We start from the raw sequence: 24,570 nt of genomic DNA, 5'->3' as shown, positions 1-24,570 counted from the left end.
TCCGCTTTTTAACAGGATTCCAGTTATATCGTGTTAGCTTTATGTGGGAGGAAAGCCTGTGGTGATGTATTTCACTTGTAACCTCACCATCTGATTGAACACTCACCATCTGATTGAACACTTTCACTGTTTATAACGTGTGCCAAAACATCTTTCACAATTTGTAACTCTAACACTAATTGAAGGTACACAGCTTAAAACACAAATGTTCCTGTGATACACATTCACTACAAGCAACATGACGTGGATGATGGACACTTCCTACAAAACCTATCCTCTAACACTGGGTGCTTAAACTAAAGGCCAACATCTTCCATATTTAGGGACAGTTCAATAGTCCAATGTTGGACGAAAATTCTTCCTACCAATCCTATCCTCTAACACTTGGTACTTATACTAAAGGTCAAGATCTTCCATATTTAGGGACAGTTCAATAGTCCAATGTTGGATGAAAATTCGTCCTACCAATCCTATCCTCTAACACTGGGTACTTATACTAAAGGCCAAGATCTTCCATATTTAGGGACAGTTCAATAGTCCAATGTTGGACAAAAAACCTTAAACCTTTAAGCCTGGGTTGGCAGGTCACATCCTACAAAATCAACTGAGGAGATTTACAGATTTATTCAGTATTAACAGCTCTAATCATTCTTCTCATTTCCATCCGAGGTATAAAGGTCTGAGCACCACCAGCAACATGAATCTTGCTAAATAGAATTCACTTAACATTGTCAACAATTTATGACATTTACAACAAGACTTGCTTGACAATAGTATATGGATCTATTAGGGCTGGGACGAGTCCAAATTTACTACCCGGGTACCCACCATGCTATCACCCGACCCTACCCGCTATAGATCTTAAGACTTCAGTGTAAAATGTCCGATTGGGAATTGTTTGACTGTAGCCCTGGTAAAATGTATTTAGATACACATATAAAATGATCTAGTCAGGCATACACTGAAGTTGACTGAAGTTTTAGCTTTATTCAAACCTATAAAGGTCAGAAGGAATGGGTGCATAGTCAGAAAGAAATGCGAACATTAGTGACTCGTAGTGTAACCATAGAGTTTTAGATATTTGTTGCCATTAAACAATATATCACGTGACTAACCACGGGTCTGGGTAGTCTGTGGGTACCCGTGTCCTACTCAGTACCCACCCGACCCCGAGCTACACGTCCCAGCCCTAGGATCTATACAGAAACATTGCTTATTACAGTATAATAAAGAATTTAGGCATAAATTGTGTCTACTTTGTCATCCGTCAACTTCTGAGAAATGCCTATAAAACATCATTTTCACAATTAAAAGTGTTAGCGGTGTCTGAAAACTTGAGAAATACACATTTCATCCCACCTTCAACTTTTGAACTACACCCTTACGCAAAATTAAAAATTAATTAATATCACATTCAATCTCTTGAGTACCAAAGACAGGATGTACTTCTAGAACGACTTTGGTTACATCCAGCTGTTTATTGTCACAAGGGTTAAGTTTCAAAGTGTGTCTGAGAACCTAGCTGAGATGAGAACCGTCGGACTGGAAAAACAACAGGTCTGGTGATACTTCAATCTATCTCAGATCTGTTGTCTGGCAGAGAAAATAAATTTCATCATTCCACTAGAGAGACTTTCTTACCAGAGGGTGCAAACATTCAAATTACCTTATGTACAGCGAAACCTTGTTAGCTGTAAGTCATCCTGACAATTTATTACACCAAGCAATTTGTAGTTTGAGAGAAGCGATTGAAATGCTGATATTCGACCATCTTCGTGCCAGTAATGCTGATATCAGTATCTTGGCCTTGCGACAGTAATGGAGTGCAACTTGACATGGCTTCACTTGATGACTGTATGTTAAGGCGATACTTAACAAGGTTCACTGTATCATAGTGAGGCGATACTTAACAAGATTCATTGTATCATAGTGAGGCGATACTTAACAAGGTTCACTGTATCATATTTAGGCGATACTTAAAACAAGGTTCACTGTATCATATTGAGGCGATACTTAACAAGATTCACCGTATCATATTGAGATGATACTTTAAACAAGGTTCACTGCATCATATTTAGACGATACTTAACAAGATTTACTGTATCATATTGAGACGATACTTAACAAGATTCACTGTATCATATTTAGACGATACTTAACAGGATTCACTGTATCATATTGAGACGATACTTAACAAGATTCACTGTATCATATTGAGACAATACTTAACAAGATTCACTATATCATATTTAGACGATACTTAACAGGATTCACTGTATCATATTGGGATGATACTTAACAAGATTCACTGTATCATATTGAGACGATACTTAACAAGGTTCACTGTATCATATTGAGACGATACTTAAAAAGGTTCACTGTATCATATTGAGGCGATACTTAACAAGGTTCACTGTATCATATTAAGACGATACTTAAAAAGGTTCACTGTATCATATAGAGACAATACTTAACAAGGTTCATTGTATCATATTGAGGCGATACTTAACAAGGTTCACTGTATCATATTGAGGCGATACTTAACAAGGTTCACTGTATCATATTGAGACGATACTTAAAAAGGTTCACTGTATCATATTGAGGCGATACTTAACAAGGTTCACTGTATCATATTGAGACGATCCTTTAAATAAGGTTCACTGTATCATATTGAGGTGATACTTAACAAGGTTCACTGTATCATTTGAGGCGATACTTTAAATAAGGTTCACTGTACCATATTAAACAATATTTTAAACAAAAAATATAGTTTACTGATGATCCTGAGTGAGTGAGTATGGTTTTATGCCGCTTTTAGCAATATTCCAGCAATATCACGGCGGGGACACAAGAAATGGACTTCACACATTGTACCCATGTTTGGAATCAAACCTGGGTGTTCGGCATGATGAGCAAACGCCTTAACCACTAGGCTACCCGACCACCCCCTGATGACCCTGAAACAATATAAAGTGAAACACACAACTAAACATTTTCTTATTTTGCCAAATGCAAACATAAAAAAATAGAGCATAAAATACGTTAAAAAGTATATGCCTTCTAGTACTGGTTACAAACATAATACAAATATTGCTACATAATAAAAAAAATAATCTGAATTTTCGTTTCATTATATACTACTCAAAAGAAGTTAAGGATCGCCCAATTCTTTCATATTGGTAATGTTAATCTGTCATGGCATGAGAGATTAACTATTGTAATATGAAAGAATCAGGTTGTCATGACAAAGCTGCAGTGGGCAGAATGAGTCGGCAGATGCTACTAGGATGACTATCTCATTCCACTCAGAAAAACACACTGGTGTGCTGACTTGGATTGTTGATACAACTCAATCTCAGGCTGTTCATCAGAGCGTATGGTGAGATTTGACAGCACTTGTAATTGATTGATCAGATTAGGAATAATAACACAAGGAAGAAAGTGTGATGATGGACATCATGTTCAGTTGATGATACTGAGGTGGACCACAGAAGAACCATATTGATAAGATCATAGTTAGTAAAATCTCATAGATAACCTTCTTGATGAGATCGATACAGAGTGAGTGAGTTGATTCATAATGCTTTTAGCAATATTCACCATCGGGTCATCAAGACCGGCCTTCACATGGACGTCCACAAGCCTGTGTCCTATTGGCACTTTGGTACTCATTTGTTGAACTACTTTTCATCAACGATGACCAATTTTGAGGGGCTTTCACCACACTCTCCCTCTTCAGAAGACACAGAAAGAGTGAGAGAAAGAGATAAAGAAGAGAGGGAGAGAGACAGAGAAAGAAACAGACAGAGAGAGCAAGAGAGAGAGGGAGAAACAAAGAGAGAGAGAAGAGAAAAACAAAGAGACAGAGCAAGAGAGAGTGACAGATACAGAGACAGAGAGAGAAAGAGACAAACAGAAAGAGACAAAGAGAAAGAGAGACAGGCAGAGAGAGAGAAAAAGACAGAGAGAGAGAGAGACATACAGAGAGAGAGAGAGGGGGAGGGAGGGATTGGGAAAGAGAGAGAGAGAGAGAAAGACAGTGAGAGAGAGAGAAAGACAGGGAGAGAGAGAGAAAGACAGGGAGAGAGAGAGAGAGACAGAGAGAGAGAGAGAGAGAGAGAGAGAGAGAGAGAGAGAGAGAGGTTGTGAAATGAAACATGAAGGGTGAGAGAAGTGAGGGAAGGAAAGCCCGAAACTGATGTTTACCAGATGGAGTAAATCAAACACTCCTTCTTTGATGCTATGTTCTGTTACAGAACACAATGTGTCAACGCCGGTGCACGTCACACGCAGATGAAAACAGTCACACAACAAACATATCAAATGTATTTTATTTCACTGCATTAGATGACATGCTACCCTAAATTAACCTTTTTAGCCTCCTTAGCTCTTCAAGAGGCTTTATACTTCACTTCCATAATAACCAGATCGCAGAGATCTTAGTCTCCATGATGAGATTAATGACCTTGGGGACGACCTACCTAACGAGATCCGTTACAGTCAAAATTATAGGTTAGGGACTTTCCATGCTATTGGAAGTGGGAAATGATAGGGAAAAATCAAATCCTTGTATAAATCAGACTGATTCATAGCTATTTCGTACCAGCAGAATGAATTCATCTAGGCATTGTGTTCGCCACAACACGCACTTTACATAACATGGCTATCAAGCAAAGACAACAAACCATATTATGTAAAAAGAGGCATGATGATATAAACTTCTCTAAGAGTATAAATATTGCATGCGGTGCATCGATTTGATGCAGGCATGTATCTAAAACCCCTGGTAATGAGGGAGCTGATCTTCCCTATCTCCCAATGTAGGGCCCGGACCTGGGGTTGCTGGCCCCGATATTCTCTTCTCATTAAGTATTTACCACTGGCTGCTTCACCACAAATACTCAGGAAGTTACACTGATTGCTTCACATGCATACACCTCAAAATGAAGGCAAAGAAACGTTTTTTAAATATTTTTTGTACAGTTGAGAATCCATGTTCATCTATTAGAGCTGGTGATTTGAGGTTCTGACAGTAAAGTTGCACCAGGCAGGTGGCAACCCATGTTAGCATGTCTGTCTGGTTTGTATTGTCCCCTCTGAGGACCAGATAGCTTGATCTGAGAGTTAACATGCACGTCTGTTTCATCTGAATGGTCCAGGAAGCGAGTCAGGTTAACATGCCCATCTGTTTCATCTGAATGGTGAGAGTAGGGTGTCAGGTTAACATGTCCGTCTGTTTCATCTGAATGGTCCAGGAAGAGAGTCAGGTTAACATGTCTGTCTGTTTCATCTGAATGGTCCAGGAAGGGAGTCAGGTTAACATGTCCGTCTGTTTCATCTGAATGGTCCAGGAAGGGAGTCAGGTTAACATGTCCGTCTGTTTCATCTGAATGGTCCAGGAAGGGAGTCAGGTTAACATGTCCGTCTGCTTCATCTGAATGGTCCAGGAAGAGAGTCAGGTTAACATGTCTGTCTGCTTCATCTGAATGGTCCAGGAAGGGAGTCAGGTTAACATGTCCGTCTGTTTCATACAAATGGTCTAGGAAGGGAGTCAGGTTAACATGTCCGTCTGTTTCATCTGAATGGTCCAGGAAGGGAGTCAGGTTAACATGTCTGTCTGCTTCATCTGAATGGTCCAGGAAGGGAGTCAGGTTAACATGTCCGTCTGTTTCATCTGAATGGTCCAGGAAGGGAGTCAGGTTAACATGCCCATCTGTTTCATCTGAATGGTCCAGGAAGGGTGTCAGGTTAACATGTCCGTCTGTTTCATCTGAATGGTCCAGGAAGAGAGTCAGGTTAACATGTCTGTCTGTTTCATCTGAATGGTGAGAGTAGGGTGTCAGGTTAACATGTCCGTCTGTTGCATCTGAATGGTCCAGGAAGAGAGTCAGGTTAACATGTCCGTCTGTTTCATCTGAATGGTCCAGGAAGGGAGTCAGGTTAACATGTCTGTCTGTTTCATCTAAATGGTCCAGGAAGGGAGTCAGGTTAACATGTCCGTCTGTTTCATACAAATGGTCCAGGAAGGGAGTCAGGTTAACATGCCCATCTGTTTCATCTGAATGGTCCAGGAAGAGAGTCAGGTTAACATGTCTGTCTGTTTCATCTGAATGGTGAGAGTAGGGTGTCAGGTTAACATGTCCGTCTGTTGCATCTGAATGGTCCAGGAAGAGAGTCAGGTTAACATGTCCGTCTGTTTCATCTGAATGGTCCAGGAAGAGAGTCAGGTTAACATGTCCGTCTGTTTCATACAAATGGTCCAGGAAGGGAGTCAGGTTAACATGTCCGTCTGCTTCATCTGAATGGTCCAGGAAGGGAGTCAGGTTAACATGTCCGTCTGCTTCATCTGAATGGTCCAGGAAGAGAGTCAGGTTAACATGTCCGTCTGTTTCATACAAATGGTCCAGGAAGGGAGTCAGGTTAACATGTCCGTCTGTTGCATCTGAATGGTGAGAGTAGGATGTCAGGTTAACATGTCCATCTGTTTCATCTGAATGGTGAGAGTAGGGTGTCAGGTTAACATGTCCGTCTGTTGCATCTGAATGGTGATAGTAGGGTGTCAGGTTAACATGTCCGTCTGCTTCATCTGAATGGTCCAGGAAGGGTGTCAGGTTAACATGTCTGTCTGTTTCATCTGAATGGTCCAGGAAGGGAGTCAGGTTAACATGTCCGTCTGTTTCATCTGAATGGTCCAGGAAGGGAGTCAGGTTAACATGTCCGTCTGCTTCATCTGAATGGTCCAGGAAGAGAGTCAGGTTAACATGTCTGTCTGCTTCATCTGAATGGTCCAGGAAGGGAGTCAGGTTAACATGTCCGTCTGTTTCATACAAATGGTCTAGGAAGGGAGTCAGGTTAACATGTCCGTCTGCTTCATCTGAATGGTCCAGGAAGGGAGTCAGGTTAACATGTCTGTCTGCTTCATCTGAATGGTCCAGGAAGGGAGTCAGGTTAACATGTCCGTCTGTTTCATCTGAATGGTCCAGGAAGGGAGTCAGGTTAACATGCCCATCTGTTTCATCTGAATGGTCCAGGAAGGGTGTCAGGTTAACATGTCCGTCTGTTTCATCTGAATGGTCCAGGAAGAGAGTCAGGTAAACATGTCTGTCTGTTTCATCTGAATGGTGAGAGTAGGGTGTCAGGTTAACATGTCCGTCTGTTTCATCTGAATGGTCCAGGAAGAGAGTCAGGTTAACATGTCCGTCTGTTTCATCTGAATGGTCCAGGAAGGGAGTCAGGTTAACATGTCTGTCTGTTTCATCTAAATGGTCCAGGAAGGGAGTCAGGTTAACATGTCCGTCTGTTTCATACAAATGGTCCAGGAAGGGAGTCAGGTTAACATGCCCATCTGTTTCATCTGAATGGTCCAGGAAGAGAGTCAGGTTAACATGTCTGTCTGTTTCATCTGAATGGTGAGAGTAGGGTGTCAGGTTAACATGTCCGTCTGTTGCATCTGAATGGTCCAGGAAGAGAGTCAGGTTAACATGTCCGTCTGTTTCATCTGAATGGTCCAGGAAGAGAGTCAGGTTAACATGTCCGTCTGTTTCATACAAATGGTCCAGGAAGGGAGTCAGGTTAACATGTCCGTCTGCTTCATCTGAATGGTCCAGGAAGGGAGTCAGGTTAACATGTCCGTCTGCTTCATCTGAATGGTCCAGGAAGAGAGTCAGGTTAACATGTCCGTCTGTTTCATACAAATGGTCCAGGAAGGGAGTCAGGTTAACATGTCCGTCTGTTGCATCTGAATGGTGAGAGTAGGATGTCAGGTTAACATGTCCATCTGTTTCATCTGAATGGTGAGAGTAGGGTGTCAGGTTAACATGTCCGTCTGTTGCATCTGAATGGTGATAGTAGGGTGTCAGGTTAACATGTCCGTCTGCTTCATCTGAATGGTCCAGGAAGGGTGTCAGGTTAACATGTCTGTCTGTTTCATCTGAATGGTGAGAGTAGGGTGTCAGGTTAACATGTTCTTCTGTTTCATCTGAATGGTGAGAGTAGGGTGTCAGGTTAACATGTCCGTCTGTTGCATCTGAATGGTACAGGAAGAGAGTCAGGTTAACATGTCCGTCTGTTTCATCTGAATGGTCCAGGAAGGGTGTCAGGTTAACATGTCTGTCTGTTTCATCTGAATGGTCCAGGAAGAGAGTCAGGTTAACATGTCCGTCTGTTTCATCTGAATGGTCCAGGAAGAGAGAGTCAGGTTAACATGTCCGTCTGTTTCATCTGAATGGTCCAGGAAGGGAGTCAGGTTAACATGTCCATCTGTTTCATCTGAATGGTCCAGGAAGGGAGTCAGGTTAACATGTCCGTCTGTTGCATCTGAATGGTCCAGGAAGAGAGTCAGGTTAACATGTCCGTCTGTTTCATCTGAATGGTCCAGGAAGGGTGTCAGGTTAACATGTCAGTCTGTTTCATCCAAATGGTCAAGGAAGGGTGTCAGGTTAACATGTCCGTCTGTTTCATACAAATGGTCCAGGAAGACAGTCAGGTTAACATGTCCGTCTGTTTCATCCAAATGGTCAAGGAAGAGAGTCAGGTTAACATGTCTGTCTGTTTCATCTGAATGGTGAGAGTAGGGTGTCAGGTTAACATGTCCGTCTGTTTCATACAAATGGTCCAGGAAGAGAGTCAGGTTAACATGTCCGTCTGTTTCATCTGAATGGTCCAGGAAGAGAGTCAGGTTAACATGTCTGTCTGTTTCATCTGAATGGTGAGAGTAGGGTGTCAGGTTAACATGTCCGTCTGTTTCATACAAATGGTCCAGGAAGAGAGTCAGGTTAACATGTCCGTCTGTTTGATACAAATGGTCCAGGAAGGGTATCAGGTTAACATGTCTGTCTGTTTCATCTGAATGGTCCAGGAAGAGAGTCAGGTTAACATGTCTGTCTGCTTCATCTGAATGGTCCAGGAAGGGAGTCAGGTTAACATGTCCGTCTGTTTCATACAAATGGTCCAGGAAGGGAGTCAGGTTAACATGTCCGTCTGCTTCATCTGAATGGTCCAGGAAGGGAGTCAGGTTAACATGTCCGTCTGCTTCATCTGAATGGTCCAGGAAGGGAGTCATGTTAACATGTCCGTCTGTTTCATCTGAATGGTCCAGGAAGGGAGTCAGGTTAACATGTCCGTCTGTTTCATCTGAATGGTCCAGGAAGGGTGTCAGGTTAACATGTCCGTCTGTTTCATACAAATGGTCCAGGAAGAGAGTCAGGTTAACATGTCCGTCTGTTTCATCTGAATGGTCCAGGAAGAGAGTCAGGTTAACATGTCTGTCTGCTTCATCTGAATGGTCCAGGAAGGGAGTCAGGTTAACATGTCTGTCTGTTTCATACAAATGGTCCAGGAAGAGAGTCAGGTTAACATGTCTGTCTGCTTCATCTGAATAGTCCAGGAAGGGAGTCAGGTTAACATGTCCGTCTGTTTCATACAAATGGTCCAGGAAGAGAGTCAGGTTAACATGTCCGTCTGTTTCATCTGAATGGTCCAGGAAGAGAGTCAGGTTAACATGTCTGTCTGTTTCATACAAATGGTCCAGGAAGAGAGTCAGGTTAACATGTCCGTCTGTTTCATACAAATGGTCCAGGAAGGGTGTCAGGTTAAGATGTCCGTCTGCTTCATCTGAATGGTCCAGGAAGGGAGTCAGGTTAACATGTCCGTCTGCTTCATCTGAATGGTCCAGGAAGAGAGTCAGGTTAACATGTCCGTCTGTTTCATACAAATGGTCCAGGAAGGGAGTCAGGTTAACATGTCCGTCTGTTTCATCTGAATGGTGAGAGTAGGGTGTCAGGTTAACATGTCCATCTGTTTCATCTGAATGGTGAGAGTAGGGTGTCAGGTTAACATGTCCGTCTGCTTCATCTGAATGGTGAGAGTAGGGTGTCAGGTTAACATGTCCGTCTGCTTCATCTGAATGGTCCAGGAAGGGTGTCAGGTTAACATGTCCGTCTGTTTCATCTGAATGGTGAGAGTAGGGTGTCAGGTTAACATGTTCTTCTGTTTCATCTGAATGGTGAGAGTAGGGTGTCAGGTTAACATGTCTGTCTGTTTCATCTGAATGGTACAGGAAGAGAGTCAGGTTAACATGTCCGTCTGTTTCATCTGAATGGTCCAGGAAGAGAGTCAGGTTAACATGTCCGTCTGTTTCATCTGAATGGTCCAGGAAGGGTGTCAGGTTAACATGTCTGTCTGTTTCATCTGAATGGTCCAGGAAGAGAGTCAGGTTAACATGTCCGTCTGTTTCATCTGAATGGTCCAGGAAGGGAGTCAGGTTAACATGTCCGTCTGTTTCATCTGAATGGTCCAGGAAGAGAGTCAGGTTAACATGTCCGTCTGTTTTATCTGAATGGTCCAGGAAGGGAGTCAGGTTAACATGTCCGTCTGCTTCATCTGAATGGTGAGAGTAGGGTGTCAGGTTAACATGTCCGTCTGCTTCATCTGAATGGTGAGAGTAGGGTGTCAGGTTAACATGTCCGTCTGTTTCATCTGAATGGTGAGAGTAGGGTGTCAGGTTAACATGTCCGTCTGCTTCATCTGAATGGTCCAGGAAGAGAGTCAGGTTAACATGTCCGTCTGTTGCATCTGAATGGTCCAGGAAGGGTGTCAGGTTAACATGTCTGTCTGCTTCATCTGAATGGTGAGAGTAGGGTGTCAGGTTAACATGTCTGTCTGCTTCATCTGAATGGCGACAGTGGGGAGTCAGTCAGTTTCGTCTGAATGGCGCACTGTCAGGTCCCTTCCCAAAACCAGTCGACCATGTCAATCTCACCAATTCCTTCCCCTACCCTCCCCAGATTGGTGTCACCTTTCTCTATTTCTGCCCCAAGTATTTGTCCTCCATGCCAACAACAAACTATCAACATTTCTCTAAGTTTCCTGATCAATAACCTGCCCTGGAGGATCTCCCTTGAAAAAAATAAAATCTTGTCCGATAACACGGGTTCCAATCAAGGAAATAAAACATCCATGGAGATTCTTGACAGCATTATAGCAATTGGGAAATAAACAGGGTGAATATCAGAGGACTTGGCAGAAATAATTTGATCCTCATCAATTTTTTATTCATTACGCAACTGGCAGATGGAGATAATTCTGCCATTCTTTATTGATATTCAACAAAACGGTGGAATCCACCTGACACTGGTCTGACAAATGAGGAAAATAATCAGAGCAGAAAGTAGAAGAAGATGCGCCTTGGTTTGGACGAGTAATTGTAGCTGCCCCCATTATATGTGCTATCTGCCCCAGCTCACTGCAGCAGTAATTGATTATTCTCCCTGCAAGCCTCCACACTCCAGTCTCTCATACTAAACAGCTGTCCCTGATTTCAAACGACTTTCTCCATGGAAATGAGTGCAAATGAATTGCAATATATCGCTACTAAACTCCAATACACTGGGACACTTCCAGCTGATTTATCAAAGCCTTGCCATGCGGAGTTATGGGTAATTTACGAGACACCACCAAAGTGACACAAACATTTCCTAACAGAATTTGACATACAGTACTGACGACTCCATTGATCGTAAGTGTGCTGTCAGGGCCCAAAATGGCCCCCGCCCACTCCCACAGGATATCTCAAGTTGTACAAATCTACCGTTATTGATTTCTAAGATGAAGTGGAATGCAGGGCAGGAAATGTCAGGCAAACAGCCGCACGTTACTTCAATAAATAGCATCTTGCTCGCCATATATCCTATTTACCATCATACTGACATAAAAATATCTGATCGACTTAGCTCTCCTATTAAATTCTACCATTAACATGGGAAATTGATAAATATATCATCACCAGGGTATTAAAGTCAAAGGGAGGTTGAACAGAGGGTCACATTTGTGGTTGATTTTCAGTAATAAAAAACTTAGGTCTTTCGTATATGTGCTCTATCAATCAAATTTGTTATTGACAAGTTGACCTTTTTTGTGTTTACCAGATCAAACTGCCCTAGATTAGTCCAATGTCCTCGGATGTGGACAGAGATTCTTCATTGCTCAGAACTGTCAGCTGGACTCGAGGATCAAGTTTTGGATTATGCTGCTGATAAGGGCTGGCAGCGTCACCGGTCCCATGAGTAAATCAGTACGCAGTCGCGGAGTAGTGATTGTAGTGGTCGTAACAAATCACCATGCTGGGCATACAGCAGATAAACCTAGTTCCTACAAGTGTGGTTTGGGGAATTGGTTGATATAAGATTGATCATTGGTCCAAAAAATAAATTGATAATCAATAAATGATTGATCATAAATGGAAATAGAAAAGAGAACATTGGCACTATTTCTAACCAGGTACATTCAGAGAGCTAAACAATAACAGTAACGAAATCTTTCACCATCAAATAAGAAATGGATGGCTGGCTGGTAAATGGATTCTTGATGGGGTCTGTTTAATGAATGGGGACATGTTCTGATACCAATGTATATTACTCAAAAGAAGTTAAAGATCACCCGATTCTTTCATACTACTACATTTAATCTGTCATGGCGTGACAGATTAACTTCATTGATATTAAAGAGTAACTATGGTAAATTTCATTCATATTATGTACAGATATATTAAATGTGAAATTTTGGTTTGGCATATCCACAAATTAAATAATGATAAGAAAACAATGCTGAAAAAATGAAACTTTACTTCAGTCCATGCCATATGTCTCTGACCCTAAGCTTACTACAAGGATCATACAGATCTGTTCATTCTTTGTTGCTGTCTTCTTATGACATTGGGGGCGGTCGGGTAGCCTAGTGGTTAAAGTGTTCTTTTGTCACGCTGAAAATCCAGGTTCGATTCCCGACATGGGTACAATGTGTGAAGCCCATTTCTGGTGTCTCCCGCCGTGATATTGCTGGAATATTACTAAAAGCGGCGTTAAACCATACTCACTCACTTACTCAATCACTCACTCTTATGACATAGAGTGAGCGGGTGAGTGAGTGAGTGAGTGAGTGAGTGAGTGAGTGAGTTGGGTTTTTCAGCCGTTTTTAGCAATATTCCAGCAATATCATGGATTTGACACATTGTACCCATGTAAGGAATCGAACTCGGACCTTCAGCATGATGAATGAAGGCTTTAACCACTAGCCTACCCCACCACCCCTTATGACATTAAAGTGTGGGTAAACCAACACAGCTTGGTACACCACTCATTGTTTGACAGTGGCTTCAGACCCGTGAAGATCCGGGTTAGTATTGGTTTTCTGCAAACCATGCTTGCCGTAAAAGAAGTCTGTGCTTGTCATAAGAGGCAACTAATGGGATCCGGTGGTCAGACTCGCTGACTTGGTTGAGGCATGTCATTGTATCCCAATCGCATGGATCGATGCTCATGATGTCAATCACTGGATTGTCTGGATTCGGGAGTAAAATGAATGAGCCTTAAGGGGCAACTTGATTCTACTTTCACAATCAACAGATTCCCATGCTCATGATGTCAATCACTGGATTGTCTGGATTCGGCAGTAGAATGAATGAGCCTTAAGGGGCAACTTGATTCTACTTTCACAATCAACAGATTCCCATTATTTCTGACTTAAACTCTGTTATGGATGATATATAATTTTTCTATAAATTTGCATAACGAGCTATAGTTAGATGGGCTTACTTGTTAAATGTACATTCACAATGGCCAGTGATTTCCTGGCTCAGAATCAACTACATTAACAACAGCGTAATACCATAATAGTTCTAAACATGAAACTTTATCCATGCTGCACCATATCTTCCTAACATTAGATCATTAAAGGCCTCTGGTGCAATGGCCATTGAATATGGAAAGTCTGCTTCTTAAGACCGTATGGCAGTACTTGAGAACCACTGCATCACATCGATAACAGACTGTCTATTTCTCAATTTGAAATGTCAGACAAATTGTGTTTTCTTACAGGCTTACAGAAATACAATATACACGACACTTTCGGAGTATGATGGCTTCTGCTCCTGCTACTGCTACTAAAACTGACGCTCATACTGTGGGGAAATACCTATAGCCTACTTGTTGCCATGGTACCGACAGGCAAGTTCTAGAGTTTCAGCCATAAGTCTTGTATAATGGTTATAAACAGTTGTGTAGAAAAGGAAAGGCTGGTCACAACAATAATTCACAGATAATTGCATCTATTTCATCTGATTTATAATTTGATTGCCTCCTCGGCCTTGGCTATCTCAACATTAATTTACATTAATGAAATTTCTCCATGGAAAAGCTAACGTTTTTCTCATTATTGACAATTTTCCTCTGACAACGTCAGCTAATTGAGTAATAATTTCAGGAACTGGTCATCTAAACAGGCAGTTGGCGTTCACCAGTATACAGTCCTGAGATGGGGAGGTTTGGAGTGCATCTCCCTGGAGAATACCCCATCCACACTCAGCTCATAAATATGCATAGAAAGCAACTTGTACACAGGCCCGGTCCATTTCGACTGGGAAAACACCATTAACTAAGATCAAGATATCAAATTAACCACAAAATACCTGTGTTCTACCATGGCGGAGATAGAATCTCAAATGAGAATCATGTGCAATTGAAACTTGTTATCTCTGTAGAGAAACAAAATCAATATGAATTTAACAACAGGCCCCGAATATAAAATAGTTTCTTATTAGCAATAAAAACAAACATAGAGATTCTCATTATTATGGTGACATTTCTGCTGAAATGTCTGATTCGGATGGGGAAGGCCATTAACTCTCAGCAGTGACCCATCCTGACTCCAAACTAATTCTACACAGCGAGATGATCCCTGCCCCATCTTCTGCCTGGACCGAACAGAATTCTGAACAAGATGAACTTTTCCCTCTCCATACCAAACTGAATTCAAATGCAGCAAGATTAACTCTGCCTTCTCTCAACTCAAAATGAATTCTACATAGCAAGATGACCTCTTTCGCAAGACAGTTGAGTTGAAATGGGGTTTTAACTTTGCGTTCAAGATTATTGCACTTAGCGACTCCACTCTATGCATGATGATGTATGCATGACGATGATGATGATGATGATGATGATGATGATGAAGAAGAACTGTTTCCTCCTGTCCAAACAACGCAGTTCTTTCTAAACTCTACACAACCGTTTCTCAATATGAATGAATTCTACATAGCAAGATGATCATCGCCCCTAGCCAGTCCAGCTTTAGAAACTGGCACTAGTACTGTAGTCCCTGCTAAACTGCCCAGTTAAACCATCATAAGGGCTAGTAGACATTTGCCCCTTCTAAGGGTTTTGCTGACTGTTATCATTATTTGAAGGACTAGTGGACTAAAACTGTTAGTTTCTAACACTGCAGCCTAAACTGAACTCAATGCAGCATGATGGACCATCAGTATGAATTCTGCCTTCACCAGGGTTTAAGATGCAGGTCCATTTCCTGGTTGCTCTGCAAACTGCAAGACCCATCAGGGTACATGTCTGACACAACAGCTGCATGTGTGTGATGTATCTGGGTACATGTGTTACACAACAGCTGCATGTGTGTGATGTATCTGGGTACATGTCTGACACAACAGCTCCATGTGTGTGATGTATCAGGGTAGATGTCTGACACAACAGCTCCATGTGTGTGATGCATCTGGGTACATGTCTGACACAACAGCTCCATGTGTGTGATGTATCACAGTACATGTCTGACACAACAACTCCATGTGTGTGATGTATCACGGTACATGTCTGACACAACAGCTCCATGTGTGTGATGCATCTGGGTACATGTCTGACACAACAGCTCCATGTGTGTGATGCATCTGGGTACATGTCTGACACAACAGCTCCATGTGTGTGATGTATCAGGGTGCATGTCTGACACAACAGCTCCATGTGTGTGATGCATCTGGGTACATGTCTGACACAACAGCTCCATGTGTGTGATGTATCTGGGTACATGTCTGACACAACAGCTCCATGTATGTGATGCATCTGGGTACATGTCTGACACAACAGCTCCTTGTGTGTGATGTATCAGGGTGCATGTCTGACACAACAGCTCCATGTGTGTGATGCATCTGGGTACATGTCTGACACAACAGCTCCATGTGTGTGATGTATCAGGGTGCATGTCTGACACAACAGCTCCATGTGTGTGATGTATCAGGGTACATGTCTGACACAACAGCTCCATGTGTGTGATGTATCTGGGTACATGTCTGACACAACAGCTCCATGTGTGTGATGCATCTGGGTACATGTCTGACACAACAGCTCCATGTGTGTGATGTATCAGGGTACATGTCTGACACAACAGCTCCATGTGTGTGATGTATCTGGGTACATGTCTGACACGTCTGACACAACAGCTCCATGTGTGTGATGCATCTGGGTACATGTCTGACACAACAGCTCCATGTGTGTGATGTATCAGGGTACATGTCTGACACAACAGCTCCATGTGTGTGATGTATCTGGGTACATGTCTGACACAACAGCTCCATGTGTGTGATGCATCAGGGTGCATGTCTGACACAACAGCTCCATGTGTGAAAAAAATCATGGTACATGTCTGACACAACAGCTCCATGTGTGTGATGTATCATGGTACATTTAGAATTACCCCACTACAAAGTGTATCCTACATTTTCACTGCTACAAGGTGTATCCTATATTTTCACTGCTACAAAGTGTATCCTACATTTCCCCACTACCAAGTGTATCCTACATTTTCTCAACTAAAAAGTTTATCCTACATTTTCACCACTACAAAGTGTATCCTACATTTTCTCCACTACAAAGTGTATCCGACATTTTCCCCACTACAAAGTGTATCCTACATTTTCCCCACTACAAAGTGTAGCCTACATTTTCCCCACTACAAAGTGTATCCTACCTTTTCCCCACTACACAGTGTATCCTAAATTGACACTACTACAAGGTGTATCCTACATTTACACGACTACAAAGTGTATCCTACATTTTCCCCACTACCAAGTGTATCCTACATTTTCCCCACTAAAAAGTGAATCCTACATTTTCACTACTACAATGGCATATCCTACATTTATGCAACAATGGTGTATCCAACACTCAGCTACAACAATGGTGCACCAAACACTTACACTACAACAATGGTGTATCCAACACTTACACCACAACAATGGTGTATCCAACACTTACATTACAACAATGGTGTATCCAACACTTACACTACAACAATGGTGCATCCAACACTTACACTACAACAATGGTGTATCCAACACTTACACTACAACAATGGTGCATCCAACACTTACACTACAACAATGGTGTATCCAACACTTACACTACAACAATGGTGCACCAAACACTTACACTACAACAATGGTGTATCCAACACTTACACTACAACAATGGTGCACCAAACACTTACACCACAACAATGGTGTATCCAACACTTACACTACAACAGCGGTGTATCCAACACTTACACTACAACAATAGTGTATCCAACACTTACACTACATCAATGGTGTATCCAACACTTACACTACAACAATAGTGTATCCAACACTTACACTACAACAATGGTGTATCCAACACTTACACTACAACAATGGTGTATCCAACACTTACACTACATCAATGGTGTATCCAACACTTACACTACAACGATGTGTATCCAACACTTACACTACAACAATGGTGTATCCAACACTTACACAACAACAATGGTGTATCCAACACTTACACCACAACAATGGTGTATCCAACACTTACACTACAACAATGGTGTATCCAACACTTACACTACAACAATGGTGTATCCAACACTTACACTACAACAATGGTGTATCCAACACTAACACTACAACAATGGTGTATCCAACACTTACACTACAACAATGGTGAATCCAACACTTACACTACAACAATGGTGTATCCAACACTTACACTACAACAATGGTGTATCCAACACTTACACTACATCAATGGTGTATCCAACACTTACACTACAACGATGTGTATCCAACACTTACACTACAACAATGGTGTATCCAACACTTACACAACAACAATGGTGTATCCAACACTTACACCACAACAATGGTGTATCCAACACTTACACTACAACAATGGTGTATCCAACACTTACACTACAACAATGGTGTATCCAACACTTACACTACAACAATGGTGTATCCGACACTAACACTACAACAATGGTGTATCCAACACTTACACTACAACAATGGTGTATCCAACACTTACATTACAACAATGGTGTATCCAACACTTACACTACAACAATGGTGTATCCAACACTTACACTACAACAATGGTGTATCCAACACTAACACTACAACAATGGTGTATCCAACACTTACACTACAACAATGGTGTATCCAACACTTACACAACAACAACGGTGTATCCAACACTTACACTACAACAACGGTGTATCCAACACTTACACTACAACAATGGTGTATCCAACACTTACACTACAACAATGGTGTATCCAACACTTACACTACAACAATGGTGTATCCAACACTTACACTACAACAATGGTGTATCCAACACTTACACTACATCAATGGTGTATCCAACACTTACACTACAACAATGGTGTATCCAACACTTACACTACATCAATGGTGTATCCAACACTTACACTACAACAATGGTGTATCCAACACTTACACTACAACATTGGTGTATCCAACACTCAGCTACAACAATGGTGCACCAAACACTTACACCACAACAACGGTGTATCCAACACTTACACTACAACAACGGTGTATCCAACACTTACACTACAACAACAGTGTATCCAACACTTACACTACAACAATGGTGTATCCAACACTTACACTACAACAATGGTGTATCCAACACTTACACTACAACAACAGTGTATCCAACACTTACACCACAACAACAGTGTATCCAACACTTACACTACAACAATGGTGCACCCAACACTTACACTTCAACAATGGTGTATCCAACACTTACACTACAACAACGGTGTATCCAACACTTACACAACAACAACGGTGTATCCAACACTTACACTACAACAATGGTGTATCCAACACTTACACTACAACAATGGTGTATCCAACACTTACACTACAACAATGGTGTATCCAACACTTACACGACAACAATGGTGTATCCAACACTAACACTACAACAATGGTGTATCCAACACTTACACTACAACAATGGTGTATCCAACACTTACACTACAACAATGGTGTATCCAACACTTACAATACAACAACGGTGTATCCAACACTAACACTACAACGATGTGTATCCAACACTTACACTACAACAATGGTGTATCCAACACTTACACTACAACAATGGTGTATCCAACACTTACACTACAACAATGGTGCACCAAACACTTACACCACAACAATGGTGTATCCAACACTTACACTACAACAATGGTGTATGCAACACTTACACTACAACAATGGTGTATCCAACACTTACACTACAACAATGGTGTATCCAACACTTACACTACAACAATGGTGTATCCAACACTAACACTACAACAATGGTGTATCCAACACTTACACTACAACAATGGTGTATCCAACACTTACACTACAACAATGGTGTATCCAACACTTACACTACAACAATGGTGTATCCAACACTTACACGACAACAATGGTGTATCCAACACTTACACTACAACAATGGTGAACCCAACACTTACACGACAACAATGGTGTATCCAACACTTACACCACAACAATGGTGTATCCAACACTTACACTACAACAATGGTGTATCCAACACTTACACTACAACAATGGGGTATCCAACACTTACACCACAACAATGGTGCATCCAACACTTACATTACAACAATGGTGTATCCAACACTTACACTACAACAATGGTGTATCCAACACTTACATTACAACAATGGTGTATCCAACACTTACACTACAACAATGGTGTATTCAACACTTACACTACAACAACAGTGTATCCAACACTTACACTACAAGAATGGTGTATCCAACACTTACACTACAACAATGGTGTATCCAACACTTACACGACAACAATGGTGTATCCAACACTTACACTACAACAATGGTGAACCCAACACTTACACTACAACAATGGTGTATCCAACACTTACACCACAACAATGGTGTATCCAACACTTACACTACAACAATGGTGTATCCAACACTTACACTACAACAATGGGGTATCCAACACTTACACCACAACAATGGTGCATCCAACACTTACATTACAACAATGGTGTATCCAACACTTACACTACAACAATGGTGTATCCAACACTTACATTACAACAATGGTGTATCCAACACTTACACTACAACAATGGTGTATCCAACACTTACACTACAACAATGGTGTATCCAACACTTACACTACAACAATGGTGCACCCAACACTTACACTACAACAACAGTGTATCCAACACTTACACTACAACAATGGTGTATCCAACACTAACACTACAACAATGGTGCACCCAACACTTACACTACAACAACAGTGTATCCAACACTTACACTACAACAACAGTGTATCCAACACTTACACTACAACAATGGTGTATCCAACACTTACACCACAACAATGGTGTATCCAACACTTACACTACAACAATGGTGCATCCAACACTTACACAACAACAACGGTGTATCCAACACTTACACTACAACAACAGTGTATCCTTTAAAACTACTGCAATGAAATCTCCTACACCGACTCAACAGTTTTCTGAGCACAACAAGAAGTCGAGCGATACCTCCTCTGGAACATATGTTACAAAACAAAGAAAAAAACATTGCTCTAGGTATAATCCGAAAACTTTCTCTTGAAAACAAAAAGGGTAAATCGTCTAGTTCCCATGACAACACTTTCGCTCAGCAGCAGTCAGGAGGTTACTGTTATGCCAAGATGTGTTTGTGGTCAATTTACTATAGCTGTTTTTGTAGTGTTTTTCAATAATATTTGACACAGAGACTATTTAATCAATATTCCAGTGCCAGCTCAGCAATTCACTCCCATCTGCCAGTGGGCTTGCCACACAAAAAACTCATATAATTCATTTGAAAAAGGACTTTTTATTTCTAGATTGATGTTCCTTTTTTTGTTTTGTTATTTGATTCCAGGACTTGTGCAGTCTTCGCAACAGTTGATGTCACATGACTTACACCATCGTGGCCTTGCTCTCAGTTCCACTGGGGCTTTGCGACCATGTGGGCAAAGGGAGGTAACTCTAGGCACATCTTTCACAAGCATCACTGAACTGTCTGTCCCAATTTCATTCCAAAAGGTTCCACTACACCAAATCCGAATCAGTCGTTTAACCAGCAGCCTTCAGTGAAGATTGAATTATCTGGCAGCTGTGATTGGAGGATTTTGTTTAAGATTTTTCTGTTTATTAAATGAACATGCATCCAGTAATTAAAACTGACCAAGCACTGACATTTGGTCCTTTCGTTTTTACCTAATGACTTATGCTGAATGTGACCACAGATATTTTAAAGCAAATGACATTTGGAGCGGAACTGGGGGTGGTGTGTTTAGCTTCCTGTACTGGGAAAAGGAACTGGCTAAGTTCGTCAAAGTTTTTTAAAATTTTAATGCTGCTTTAAGGCCAAACTGTGCACACATGTACATGTGATAGCTGTTGAATGCTTAGTCATTTTTAAAAAAATCATCACATTACCATGGAAGTCAGAAAACATACAACTTTATGGAAAACAACTTCTGGTTTATTGCATATAGCTATGTTTCGATGTACATTCTTTTACTGTTATCAAGCAAGAGTGACAACCAAGTGATGAGCGGTATTCTTACTTCTAGAATGCCAGTCAAACAATTACTATAGAAGTCTATGTGAAAACATTTGGTTGCTTGTAATCTATACTCTACACTAAAACAAAACATTCTCGTACCACTGCCCATATTGGTCCACCAAGAACTGCTGCCCCCTTGAACCTCCCTATACCACTGCCCCCTTGAACCTCCCTATACCACTGCCCCCTGAAACCTCCCTACACCACTGCCCCCTTGAACCTCCCTATACCATTGCCCCCTTGAACCTCCCTATACCACTGCCCCTTGAACCTCCCTACACCACTGCCCCCTTGAACCTCCCTACACCACTGCCCCCTTGAACCTCCCTATACCACTGCCCCCTTGAACCTCCCTACACCACTGCCCCCTTGAACCTCCCTATACCACTGCCCCCTTGAACCTCCCTATACCACTGCCCCCTTGAACCTCCCTACACCAGTTCCCCTTGAACCTCCCTACACCACTGCTCTTGAACCTCCCTATACCACTGCCCCCTTGAACCTCCCTATACCACTGCCCCCTTGAACCTCCCTATACCACTGCCCCCTTGAACCTCCCTATACCTCTGCCCCCTTGAACCTCCCTACACCAGTTCCCCTTGAACCTCCCTACACCACTGCCCTTGAACCTCCCTATACCACTGCCCCCTTGAACCTCCCTATACCACTGCCCCCTTGAACCTCCCTATACCACTGCCCCCTTGAACCTCCCTATACCACTGCCCCCTTGAACCTCCCTACACCAGTTCCCCTTGAACCTCCCTACACCACTGCCCTTGAACCTCCCTATACCACTGCCCCCTTGAACCTCCGTACACCACTGCCCCCTTGAACCTCCCTATACCACTTCCCCCTTGAACCTCCCTATACCACTGCCCCCCTGAACCTCCCTATACCACTGCCCACCCTACACCACTGCCCCTTGAACCTCCCTATATCACTGCCTCCTTGAACCTCCCTATACCACTGCCCCCTTGAACTTCCCTATACCACTGCCCATCTGGGACCTCCCTATACCTCTGCCCCCTTGAACCTCCCTATACCACTGCCCACCCTACACCACTGCCCCTTGAACCTCCCTATACCACTGCCCCCTTGAACCTCCCTATACCACTGTCCCTTTGAACCTCCCTATACAACTGCCCATCTTGAACCTCCCTGTACCACTGTCCCCTTGAACCTCCCTATACCAGTCCCCTTGAACCTCCCTATACCACTGCCCCCTTGAACCACTCTATACCACTGCCCACCTTGAACCACCCAATACCACTGCCCACCTTAAACCACCCTATACCACTGCCCACCTTAAACCACCCTACACCACCGCCCCCTTGAAACAGGGAATGAATTCATGCTGTCATTGAATTTTCTAAACAAAACTGTCAATAAGTGTGAAACATCTTCAAGCAGTCTACTCCTACATTTGGCAGCCAGGACCTGGGAGGTGGGTTTGTGTAGGCCCTGTAGTCTATAGCTTGTCATCAGGCGTGTCTAAATTGGATGGGATGGTCAGGCTCAGTGACTTAGTTGATTGCTTGTCATGATACACTGATGGCGTGGGACGTTGTAAGAAATATCAAGCACTAGTTTGCTTGGCCAACTCAGTTATATACAGGCTGCTGTGATATATAGCTGGAATATTGTTAACAACAACCACACACAATCAGGGTGTCGTTGTACAAAGCAATATCAGTTGTTAATTTGAAGTTTACACGATACACGGCTTTTCCACTGGACAAGAGGTCGGTCACATGACCGCGAAATTGACGTTCATACGTTTTTCACGAGATCGTGTTCTTGAAATGACATAAACACTGATGGACTACTTCCACATTCCTGGGGAAACCCCTGGGAATTCCCGAGCACGAAAACATGCATAAGCGTTCTTTCTGATCATTTAGAACCTTTATTCTTGGTCTCAGCGTTTCAGTATACATTGAGAAATGTCAGAGAGCGTGACTGCATGATTGTTCACTGGTCCTCGCTGCAGCCTATCCTAATAAACAAACAAAGAAATGCACATCTAAACTATCGTAGTATCAACTCAATCCGTGCCTAGGCTGACATTGACCGTCTCCAGCAATCTACGAATTTACCTTAGTGTCTGTTTGACGCATCTTTATTCACCTTTCAATGATCGGCCAGTTGAACAATGATGACTAACACATGTAACCTCCACAGGTTCATTAACAACTTCGGAAATCTCTCGCGTGACATTTATCGTGTCGGCCATTTTGACGTCTTGTACTTGATGTAAATGTATTACTACGCAACTTAATGAGGTAGTTCTTTACAGACCTTTCTCATCTAATGAGCTCCGACATTCATACAGTTTGGCCCTCACTCTATGAAGGTTCATACTCCAATGAACTCACACAAAGTGAAGGTCAATTCTTAACTTAGCGCTTAGCTGGTTGTAACTCCCATACCTCAACACAGACTTACGACAGTCGTTGTGCTAAGGTGAAGATAACTCCCATACCTCAACACAGACTTACGACAGACGTAGTGCTAAGGTGATCATAACTCCCATACCTCAACACAGACTTACAACAGTCGTAGCGCTAAGGTGATCGTAACTCCCATACCTCAACACAGACTTACGACAGTCGTAGTGCTCAGGTGATCATAACTCCCATACCTCAACACAGACTTACGACAGACGTAGTGCTATGGTGATCATAACTCCCATACCCCAACACAGACTTACGACAGACGTAGTGCTCAGGTGATCGTAACTCCCATACCTCAACACAGACTTACGACAGTCGTAGTGCTCAGGTGATCATAACTCC

At 42.2% G+C, this 24,570-nt stretch overlaps 1 protein-coding gene across 1 annotated transcript in view; it reads right to left on the bottom strand.

Annotated features, from left to right (window-relative positions):
- LOC124129264 (transmembrane protein 128-like) overlaps window positions 1–24,570 on the bottom strand; it is a 92,267-nt gene that overhangs the window by 48,812 nt on the left and 18,885 nt on the right. The window lies entirely within an intron of this gene.

This window comes from Haliotis rufescens, unplaced genomic scaffold, assembly GCF_023055435.1.
Source record: "Haliotis rufescens isolate VD_foot unplaced genomic scaffold, xgHalRufe1.0.p SCAF_12, whole genome shotgun sequence".
NCBI classification, from domain to species: domain Eukaryota; kingdom Metazoa; phylum Mollusca; class Gastropoda; order Lepetellida; family Haliotidae; genus Haliotis; species Haliotis rufescens.
The sequence above is the reverse complement of the archived record's forward strand: the minus strand, read 5'-3'. Positions and strand labels throughout refer to the sequence as shown.